The sequence below is a fragment of the Tachysurus fulvidraco genome, chromosome 5 (assembly GCF_022655615.1).
Source record: "Tachysurus fulvidraco isolate hzauxx_2018 chromosome 5, HZAU_PFXX_2.0, whole genome shotgun sequence".
NCBI classification, from domain to species: domain Eukaryota; kingdom Metazoa; phylum Chordata; class Actinopteri; order Siluriformes; family Bagridae; genus Tachysurus; species Tachysurus fulvidraco.
The window spans coordinates 1263255-1275373 of NC_062522.1; the positions used below are offsets into that span (position 1 = coordinate 1263255).

The 12119-nt window shown below is 39.7% G+C and overlaps 1 pseudogene; it reads right to left on the reverse strand.

Moving 5' to 3' along the window:
• Positions 1-5076: 5076 nt before the first annotated feature.
• On the reverse strand, positions 5077-5195 carry LOC113640596 (annotated as a pseudogene).
• Between the last annotated feature and the right edge of the window lie 6924 nt (positions 5196-12119).

Below are 12119 nucleotides of genomic sequence, written 5' to 3' on the forward strand. Positions count from 1 at the left end.
CTCATTGTGCTGAGTGTTTTGATATGTCACATGTCCATGTTGTGCAAATTTTTTTATTTCGCTTGTTTTGGGGGCGGGGCTACACGTGACGTCACGTGACGTGACCAGAATACCCGTGGGGCAGTTCCCCTCATTGTGCTGAGTGTTTTGATATGTCACATGTCCATGTTGTGTGAATTTTAAATTTTCACGTGACCTCACGTGACGTCACGTGACGTCACGTGACGTCACGTGACGTGACCAGAATACCCCTGGGGCAGTGCCCCTCAATGTGCTGAGTGTTTTGATATGTCACATGTCCTTGTTTTGGGGGCGGGGCTACACGTGACGTCACGTGGTGTCGAGTGACGTCACCAGAATATCCGGTGGGGTGCCAATACTTTTGGCAAAAAGTGGCTACTGAGGGTTTGGACATTTCATGTCAATACTGCAGTCATTATGGGAATCTACTTATTACTATACTGCGTGGATCACAGAGAGAGAAGCCGTGCCTGAGCTCTGCGCACGCTGTGTGTGTGAGAGCTTAGAGGAATTCCCTATTCAAGTCTATGGGATGTTCGATCGTCGACTACCGGAAAACTGAAAATTCCGTCGGAACTCCGAAATAAAAACTTTGTCCAGAGTAAGGTCCTAAAGAACCTGTCCGAGTCCGGTGTAAATCGCTCGAAAACTTGCCGAGTTATAAACCTCAAAAGTTTATAATGGAAGTCTATGGGAAAAAAGGCCACTTTGAGCTTCCGTACCAGGAATGCCAGAATTCCGATCTCTTAGAAAAATAGAATCAACAAACTTCAGACCAGGATCTATGACATATCCGAATTTGGTGCATGTGGCTTGAACGCCCTAGGCTGCATTTTTTTAAATAAATTTTAGACTCAACTTTACAGTAGTTATAAGCGAAAATAGCTGTTTTTAAAATCTCGTGGCCACTAGGTGGCGCTGTCACGAAACATTGCATGCACCCTCAGGTCATGACTATAATGACATATACTAGGGATGCAACAATACAGTTAGCCCACGGTTCAAATTTTGAAAATAAACATACATGTGAAGTTAGTAAACATAAATTGACCATTTCAAATAAACATACTTAAATAAATAAACCATCTTAATTAAACTTAACAGTACTCCAGTACAGTATCCTTCATTCAGAAGGTAAAGTATCCTTCAGCATTTCCAATCACCAAAAACGGCTGCAAATCTTTGGGAATGAACCCCCCACTGCCTTTGTTATTTTCATCAGTGTTGTATAAAGTATTAGAAAGCAAAGATCAACTCTGGTAATAAGAATAGTGACATTTCACTGCTTTTGCCGCCGTTATAGATACCTGTAAATGCCTCCAGCTCTGACCGCACGTGCACGTTGCGCGTACCTGTGCGTCTCCGTACAGCGTGCGGAGCTGCGTAATACAATCTAGGAGCAGTGATTCGCCAAACCTCCCTTATTGCAGTCGCTCACATTTATTCTGATTTTGTTTTGTAGTAAAAAATAACAAAGATGCTTAGGGGAAATATAACGGAGTAAAAGTATACATTTTATCTAGGAAATGTAGTGGAGTGAAAGTGAAAGTTGACATAAATTTAAATAGCGAAGTAAAGTACAGATACGTGAAATTAGTACTTAAGTACAGTAACAAAGTAATTTTACTCCGTTACATTACAAGACTGATTTTCATGTGTCTCTCGGAACCAGTTGGGTGTGTATGCTGGAAGGATTCAGCGAGGGACTGTTGTTTTTTGGAGGACTTTATTACCTGCTCTGCTATCCTGCATTCAGACATTGATATTGCTGGGTGATGGCACCGCGGATGTGCAATCATATTGGAAGTGTTTCCGTTTGAGTAGGCTACACGTGTAAAACAATGCTTGCAGACAGTCATTTTTTTGTTTACCATTTTTTCTTCCTCTGCGTTATACTCAACAGCAAAACCGAAATGTCTCCACACCACAGATTTAAAAGACGCCGGCGCCTCCTCGTACTGTAGCCTCGCTTCACCACAGCTCGCCATGTTAAAATGTGGAATGAAGGTTTAATGCCCCCTAACTTTAGAGCATAGTGATTGAACATTTACACATGGGGAGAAGTTTCCTCATCTCAGCTCGTAGACATACAGGCACACACAAACAGTCAATTCGGAGAGAATGAAAAGCACATACATTATTTAAACGTAAAACCGAAAAAAACGCAATTCACAAGCACGTATTGAACCGTGGATGTCGTACCGAATGGTTCAATATTATATTGAGAATTGTGGCATCCCTAACATATACCAAGTTTCGTGTCGACATGCATAAGTTTTGCGAAGATACGGCCTCAAGTATGTTGCCACGGTATACGAGAAGGCATTGGTCTATCAAAAAACTTTTCATAACTTTTTGTCTCGGGTGTCTCTAGATGCTAGATACCAAAGGACATGCAAATCGGACAAACGGTCTAGGAGGAGTTTGAAAAAGTAGGTTTTATGGAAAATTCAAAATGGCGGAAAGGTATTCATGACAGAAATGATGTCGTATGCTGCATTCAAATCGGCATAAACAAAGGATCCAAAATATGCAAGAACTGTGTCTCTAGGCCTTACCAGTCAGCAGTTATGAACATGAACATAATTGAATGTTTGAACTGTTGGTGGCGCTAAAGGGTTTGAGCTAGACACACCAATGTTACTAGAGTAAGTTCTAAGACTGGCCTCTACATGTGTGCCAAATTACATAACTTTCCTATGTACGGTTCTATGGGCTGCCATTGACTTCAATGGAAGAAGAGGAAGAATAATAATAATAATAAGAAAACCGACAATAACAATAGGTGTCTACGCCCCTTCGGGGCTTGACCCCTAATAATAATAATAATAATAATAATAATAATAATAATAATAATAATAATAATAATCTTATAACGGAAATCAGAATGTTGGCTTCTACAAAGCCAACATAATAATAACAATAATAATAATAATAATAATAATAATAATAATAATAATAATAATAATAATAAATATAGCTGCAAGCAGCCATTCCGGGGTCAAGCCGATTACATGCACTCAGAACATGTCGCTGATGAACCATACCAAGTTTCGTAGCGATATGGCATTGTTTTTAAAATTTCGTCGCCACTAGGTGGCGCTGTCACAAAACGTTGCATGCACCCTCAGGTCATGACTATAATGACATATACCAAGTTTTGGGTCAACACGCATAAGTTTTGTGAAGATACAGCCTCACGTCTGCTTTGGCGTGCTCGCCACCACACAAAATGGCCATCCGAGAACCGTTTGGTATCGTTTGACTCGGCATGCCTCAAGAAGTCTAACAACACCTCCTTCATGATTTTAGACTCACGTTTTCAGTAGTTATGAGCAAAAATAGCTGTTTTTAAAATCTCGTGGCCACTAGGTGGCGCTGTCAAGAAACGTTGCATACACCCTCAGGTCATGACTATAATGACATATACCAAGTTTTGTGTCGACACACATAAGTTTTGCGAAGATACGGCCTCACGTCTGTTTTGGCGTGCTCGCCACCATGTATGTTGCCACGGTATACGAGAAGGCATTGGTCTATCAAAAAGCTTTTGATAACTTTTTTTCTAAGGTGTCTCTAGATGCTAGATACCAAAGGACATGCAAATCGGACAAACGGTCTAGTAGGAGTTCGACAAAGTAGGTATTATGGAAAATTCAAAATGGCGGAAAGGTATTCATGACAGAAATGATGTCATATGGTACATTCGATTCGGCATGAGCAAATGATCCAAAATATGCAAGAACTGTGTCTCTAGGCCTTACCAGTCAGCAGTTATGAACATGAACATAATTGGATGTTTGGACTAATGGTGGCGCTAAAGGGTTTGAGCTAGACACACCAAAGTTGCTAAAGTAACTTCTAACACTTGCCTATACATGTGTGCCAAATTACATAACTTTCCTACACACGGTTCTATGGGCTGCCATTGACTTCAATGGAAGAAGAGGAATAATAATAATAATAATAAGAAGAAGAAGAAGAAGAAGAAGAAGAAGAAAACTGACAATAACAATAGGTGTCTACACCCCTTCGGGGCTTGACCCCTAATAATAATAATAAGAAAACCAACAATAAAAATAGGTGTCTACGCCCCTTCGGGGCTTGACCCCTAAATATAGCTGCAAGCAGCCATTCCGGGGTCAAGCCGATCATATGCGCTCAGAACATGTCGCTGATGAACCATACCAAGTTTCGTAGTGATATAGCATTGTTTTTAAAATCTCGTCACCACTAGGTGGGGCTGTCACAAAACGTTGCATGCACACTCAGGTCATGACTATAATGACATATACCAAGTTTCGTGTCGACACGCATAAGTTTTGCGAACATACAGCCTCACGTCTGTTTTGGCGTGCTCGCCACCACACAAAATGGCTGTCCGAAAATCGTTTGGTATCATTTGATTCAGCATGCCTCAAGCAGTCTAACAACACCTCCTTCATAATTTTAAACTAAAGTTTGCAGTAGTTATAAGCGAAAATAGCTATTTTTCAAATCTTGTGACCACTAGGTGGCGCTGTCACGAAACGTTGCATGCACCCTCAGGTCATGACTATAATGACATATAGCAAGTTTCGTGTCAACACGGCTTGACCCCGGAATCGCTGCTGAGCTAGACGCACCAAAGTTGCTAGAATAACTTCTAAGACTGGCCTCAACATGTGTGCCAAATTACATAACTTTCCTACATACGGTTCTATGGGCTGCCATTGACTTCAATGGAAGAAGAGTTATAATAATAATAATAAGAAGAAGAAGAATAAGAAGAAGAAAACCGACAATAACAATAGGTGTCTACGCCCCTTCGGGGCTTGACCCCTAATAAGAAAACCGACAATAACAATAGGTGTCTACGCCCCTTCGGGGCTTGACCCCTAATAATAATAATAATAATAAGCTTATAACGGAAATCAGAATGTTGGCTTCTACAAAGCCAACATAATAAAAACAAAGTGAAATGGAGGACAGCTTCACTCTCCTGTCTGCTTCCACTGAATAATAAAATGATGTTACAGAATTCAAACAGCAAAGTAAATGAATGTCTTTGTCAAAAGTTTACAGCACCTGGTATTCCCAGGCAGTCGCACATTCAAGTACTAACCAGGTCCGACTCAGCTTAGCTTCCGAGATCAGACGAGATCAAGCGTTCACAGGTTGGTTTGGCTGCAACAAAACAGATAATCAGCTTAATCAGTTAGTCATGTAATTTTATATTAAATAATAACAGTCTGTAATTGATTTCATAGGACTTTTGTATAAAAAAGAAGTGTGTGTTGTCAAGATTGAGATCCAGTGTGTATCACAATAACAAAAAGTCTAAAACAAATAAACATCCCACAATAACCTGTTAAAATGTCCAACAATGTTTACAGTGTTAAAAGTCTTATAAAATATTTACTATTCTTCTGCATGAAGTGTTTTCTGTAGTGTGGGTTGCATCATTTTTATAATAAAGAAATCTTTATACACTGATGATACTATTCCATATTCCTGATAACCAGTACAATAAAGATTAAAGGCTCGGCTCAATCCTCATAGCAGTGTTTAACAATATACCAACACTCTTTTGTTGGAACCTTTCTGTGTGTCTGTCATTCCTGGTCCTATTAAATATACCAAGTCCTTGAATCCTGAACTGATTACTCTGTGAAATCTAACCCTAGACTGGCTCTTAACTCTGTACATCTGTGTACCTCATTTCATGTTTAACTTGTTGTCACCTTAACAGCTGACATTAGTGATGATAGAGAAAGAAGCTGACCAGTAGGGCTGAGGGGGGGAAATCAATTCACCTAACTATTGCAATTCTTTTTAAAACAATTTTAAAATTGATTGTTTTACACCAGAATCGATTTATATTTAATTATTTTACTTTTCCTTAGAGGTGGTGGAGGGAAGTTACCAATTTAATTCCAGCAAACAGTGCAATGTATTTGTTGTTATCTATAGTATATGACATCATGTCAGTTTCAAGCTGGTGCGAGAAGTAAAACCATGGTGGAGGCAGAGGGTCAAACCTCTTTGAAGATTCATGCTGCACCTTCACGGTTTAAATATCAAGTTTGGAAACACTTTGGATTTTACACACTGCTGGAAAAACTGTGCTAGACATGACTAATACTGTATGTAAACACTGTCATATACATTTACATTTACAGCATTTGGCAGACGCCCTTATCCAGAGCGGAATACATAAGTGCTTAAATCTCTAACATTGAATACATTAATGCTGGCTCACTAGGTGACATACTTAAGATACCATGAGTTTAAAACATTTTTTTCAAAGTTACAATGAAAAAGTGTCAACGGTTGTTGTTTTTTTAATGCAAAGGATAAGGAAATGAGTGCTAGTTGAAGTGTTTCCTTAATAAGTAGGTCTTCAAACGCCGCAATAGCCAGTGACTCAGCTGTCCGGACCTCTAGCGGAAGTTCATTCCACCACCTTGGTGCCAGAACAGAGAAGAATCTTGTAGTATACTTGCCTCTTACCCTGAGAGATGGTGGAACCAGTTGAGCAGTGCTGGTAGATCGGAGGGTGTGGGGTGCAGAGCGAGGATTGATGAGGGCTTTGAGGTAAGAGGGAGCTGGTCCATTTTTGGCTTTGTAGGCCAGCATCAGTGTTTTGAATCTGCTGCGTTCAGCTACCGGAAGCCAGTGGAAGGATCACAGCAGCGGGGTGGTATGAAAAACAAGCCGGGCAGCTGCATTTTGGATCATTTGCAGAGGACGAATTACGTTCATAGGTAGACCTGTCAGTAATGTGTGCGTTGCAGTAATCCAGTCTAGAAATGACAAGAGATATAGCAAGATCATGACCTGGGGTTGAATCACCTGGGATGAACAGCAGTTCAGTTTTGCTAGGATTGAGCTTAACTGATGAGCCATCATCCATGATGAAATTTCTGCCAGACATGCTGAGATCTGATCAGAACCTGTAGTACCTGAGGGTGGGAAAGAGAAGATTAGTTGTGTATCATCAGCATATCAGTGGTAAGAGAACCCATGTGAGGAAATAACTTCACCAAGAGAGTGAGTAAACAGGGAGAGATGTAGAGGACCAAGTACTGAGCCCTGTGGGACACCAGTGGAGAGTCTGTGTAAAAACGAGGTGAGTCAGCCAGGAGGTCTGTTGTAGGATTAGTAACCAAAACTGAAGTGAATAAAAGTAAAATATGACTGCACAAGAAACTGTTACTAGCCATATTGTATGTATTTTGTCTTATATCACACATGAATATGGAGGTAATTTGTTCTGAAAATATCAAAGTGCCAAATTCTGTTATTGTTAGAGGTTTTACTGGCACTAAAGTAGACAAGGAGATTTTTGACAATCTCAAACAGTTTGGTTCAATCTCAAGATCAATTGAAATTTCTCTGTCTGATTCAGAATACAGCAAACAGGTCATTGTAGAATGCACATATGGTGATGCGGTAGACCATGTGTTAGTAACCCTGATATAATTTACCACATTGTGAGTCTGTTTAGTGTCTATAGCAGTGAAGTAGGTTTGGCAGCCACTTTTCTGTCTGAGCTTAAGAATTAGGTTAAAATGAGTGGTAAATCATTTGAGGATGGTCATAAAGAAGAGCTTGTTAGAGTCAATAGAGAGTGTGAAACAGTCATACAAGCAAAGAAAACTCAAGAATTCACTTCCACTTCCACCAGCTCATGAATCTCTCTATGGCCAAAGATCAGCTCGAGAGCCATTGCTCCTATTCAAACCCTTTCCCTAATGCACAATCATACACAGAGCCAAAAATCGTAACTCCTTCTGCAGACAAGATTTTGCACCCTTTTCAGTTATCCCCTGATCACCTGAATACTCAGATGTTCAACATGTAGTTGTGGAACACAGTGTTAAAAGTATAGAGATAGCTACACAACTTCAGTCTGCTGTTTGATTAAAGCTATTCTCAGGTAGGGTCCCTTGCCCCATCCATGAAGTGATTATGACACATGGCGTAACAGTTTGGAGTTTCATATTACTGATTTAACCCTACCACATGTTGCATTAGTGAGGAGAATTGTGGATAGCCTGCTGCCTCTAGCACCTAATGTTGTTAAACCATTAGGACCCCAGGATTCCCCAAAAGCTTACCTGGATTTGCTTGATTCAGCACATGCATCAGTCAAAGACAGGGATGACCTTTTTGCAAAATTCCTTAATACTAATCAGATTCCCGGGGACAAGTCATCCAGTTATCTGCAGCGTTTACAGATAGCTCTGAATACTGTTCTGAAGAAGAAAGTTATTCCAGCTGGTGATGTGAGCAAACAACTACTCAAGCAATTCTGTAGGGCTGCTGGAACAACGTTATAATTGCTACGCTACAGCTCGAGCAGAAGAAGCGCCATCCCCCTACCTTTGTAGAGCTGCTATTGTTGCTTAGGACAGAGAAATACAGAATAGCAGCCAAAGATAGAAGAATGAAACAGCACCTAAGGCTTATGAAAGCAATTCCATTTTCTAACGCCCAAGTCATGTTTGCTCCTGAGGTAGTTAATTATGATGTGACCAAACAGAATCAATTCTTACTCAATGATGAAGCAGATCCAAAAACAAAGCTTTCACCAGAGAAAACAAAAGTGACAAAAGAAAATCAAATTAAATGAAGCCCCCACATTTAGAAAACAAGCACAGACCAATCCTGTTGTAGAAAATAGAAAATAGAAAAAGTACTTGTTTCAGCAAACAGAAAAGAGCTGCAGAAAAAAAAACAAGAGAATTGGGAAAGGGCAAATATGGCTGAATAGAAAGCATCTCACCCTTTAATAAAGTTGCTGGCCACCATCAGCAGTTGACACGGCTCACCTATCCACCTGCTCTCTACCAGTAGGGCTGAGGGGGAAGCTAGCCATATCACCTTCGTCTGTATGCTCCTCACTGGTAAGACATTGAAATGGGCCACCGCGGTATGGATAGAGGACGGTACCGCATTCCCCACCTTCAAGCTTTCGCGCAGTCATCGACCACTCCACTACAAGAGAGAGCGCAGAGGAGCGCTTGTTGGCCATATCCCAGGGAGATCGGCCTCCCATCGTTATACCTTTTTGGTATAACGATGGGAGATGAGGAACATCAGATTTCTTTATATGCGGATGACATTCTGCTGTATATTTCTGAACCAGAGGTCAGTTCCAGCAATATTAAAATGTAGTTCAGAGTTTAGTAGCTTATCTGGATATAAAATTAACTTGTCGAAATCTATGGCTTATGGCTGTGTTTGTGTGTTTGAGATCAGTGTTCTGATATTTCAACATTTCTCTTCATCAGAGACTGTTATCTGACAGAGGAAAGCTGTAGAGTTCTGTCCTCAATTCTTAGCTCAAACTCCTCCAGTCTGAGAAAACTGGACCTGAGTGTCAATGAACTGCAGGATTCAGGAGTGAAGCTGCTCTCTGATGGACTGAAGAATCCACACTGTACACTGGAGATACTGAGGTACACACACACACACACACACACACACACACACACACACACACACACACACACACACACACACATATATACACACAGTGTTTAAGCTGCTTTGTAAATGTATTTAGTGAAGGTGACTGGTGGATAAACACTGAGAGTGAGATCCACATCCTGGGAGCAGCGACACTAAAAGCAGTTTGACTGAAGCTTTTTCTTATTAAAATTCACCTTAAATCACTTTATATTCATTTTTTGGTATAGCTATCTTATTTTGAAGGCATGTATAAATACAATTAAATTAAAATTATTGAATAAAAACAATCTAAATTATAAGCAATCAACATCCCCCCCTCAGCGGGCTGCGGTAAAATTATCAAACGTTGACCGTTCCACGGTGATAGAAAGGTTGGGGACCACTGCTCTAAGCTTCTGGCACCAGTTCATATGCTCGTAACACAGCCATTTTTATAGCATCATAATCTAAAGATTGTTCAATAGGTAATGCAGCCATAACTTCCTGTGCCTTACCTGACAGATTACTTTGAAGAAGTAAAGCCCACATATCCTTAGGCCACTGCAATTTGGCAGCAGCACGTTCAAACGCTACAAAATATGAGTCCACTTCAGTCTCTCTAAATGGCAGAACAAGTCTAATATATTTGCCAACTTCAAAATCAGATTGTGACTCAGATGAATCAGAGGAACTTTCATTAAGGGCCTGTGCAGAATCTAACTTTGCATTACCAGCGATGAATCTGAAGGTCTAGATTGAGGTGATGGAATAGGTCTGCTATGTAACTTTAGAGCCTCCATCTCATTCCTATGTTGTTCACTATCTTGTTCACTCTCAGCTTCTATTACTCGAAGCCTGATGCGCTGAGCTTCACATTCCTGTTGTTTTAACTCAAGATCTACTTCTTTCACCTCAACTGCAAATACAGCATCAGAAACAAAATCTTTTGAATCTATATTGAGAACAGAACCAAAGCCAGCAGTCTCAGATTTTTTCTCAACACCCTCATCAGATGCAGCCAAAATGCCAGGTTCTACCAGCTTCCCAAATAATTCCTCTTTGATAACCTGTTTACTCGCCTTTTTAGGTATGCTAATGTTAAAGAAGTCTGCTATGCAAATCAAATCACTCTTACGGCAACGGTTATATACTTCTATAGTGGGAAGTAATGTAAATGAGATTAAATCAAAGTAAGTAAAGAGAGGTACAGTTTTTCTGGCTCATCCACATTAGCGCTTAATGTGATCCCACCTAGCGCGCGCGCCATTCATATGAAAATTACCTGAGCGGGCTATGCAAACAAGATCAATGCCCCCAAACAATGCTATAAGAAGCACAAAGTTTTAACAGATTCATTCACTTATCGACACGCAAGGAAGATGAAACGCTTTACAGATGAGGAAGCTCTACAGATGCTCCTGGACAGTGAGGAAGAGTTCACCGTTTCCTTAGATGAGCGCAGGATTCCGACGACGAACATTTGTATTTTGAAGAGCAACTTGATCCAGCTGAGGATATAATTTCTGAAGAGTAAGTTTTACTTACATTTGTTGAAATCTTGTGTGATGTAAAATTATATATGCTGTACAGTATACAGACTATTTGCAAGCAGATATTCAGAGCGACTTTATAGAAATGTCTCGTAATTGGCAACTTTTATTTACCTTAAAATGTTAGTTATTATATTATAAGCAGTATGCTGATTAATGTAATGTGTATATACAATATTTTATATAGCAATATCAGTATTTAGAATATATTTTGTCTAGTGTTTATGTCTCAAGTACTCTTGTTTACGTGACTATCTGTTCGGGTATAAATGTTTTGATGTGGTTTCGGTGAGCTGTAAATGTGCCCGGCGATATGTCATATGTTAAATTAAAATGTTTAATCATAAATATGTCTGTTAATGGCCCGTTAACAAACATATACAGCGGATCTCTGTACCCAATTATATTATCTCAGCTATGCTTGACTGCCTTAGTTATTGCTTTATAAGTTTGTTACTGTGTCGAATACATTATATTAATTATTAAAAACGTTTGTAGGAATGTGGCTGCATCACTCTTGTCTTCACCTGCACTGGCTCCTTCGTTTGATGCTCACACGGGGACACGCAGCAACGAGAACAATAAAGAGTATGTCCACATGTAACCCTTTTTTCTATTATGCGTGCAGAATATTTGTATTACTGATGTGGAAAATACATCATATTAATTGTTTTGCTTTGTAAATACTTTGAAAAATACATGATACTAATGAGGATTTTTTTTTTAGGAATGTGGCTTCACCTTTGTCTGACACTCGCAGGAGGGCACGCAGCAACGCGACCGACATTCATCCTGTGTAAGCCACATTTACCGTTTTTTATGTTCTCAGTATTAGTGATACTGGTGTGTTGCTTTGTACTTTGGAAATACATGATACTAATTATGATTTTTTTTTAGGAATGTGGCTGCAACACGTTCACGTGCACGCAGCAACGCAACTGGGAACAAAAAAGTGTACGTCCACTCTTGTACCTATTTTTCATTTATATTTTATATTAGTATATATTAGTTATATATTATTAATACTAATGTGTTGCTTAGTACTTTGGAAAATACACGATGAGACTAATTATGATTTTTTTTATTTAGGAATGTGTCTGCATCACCTTT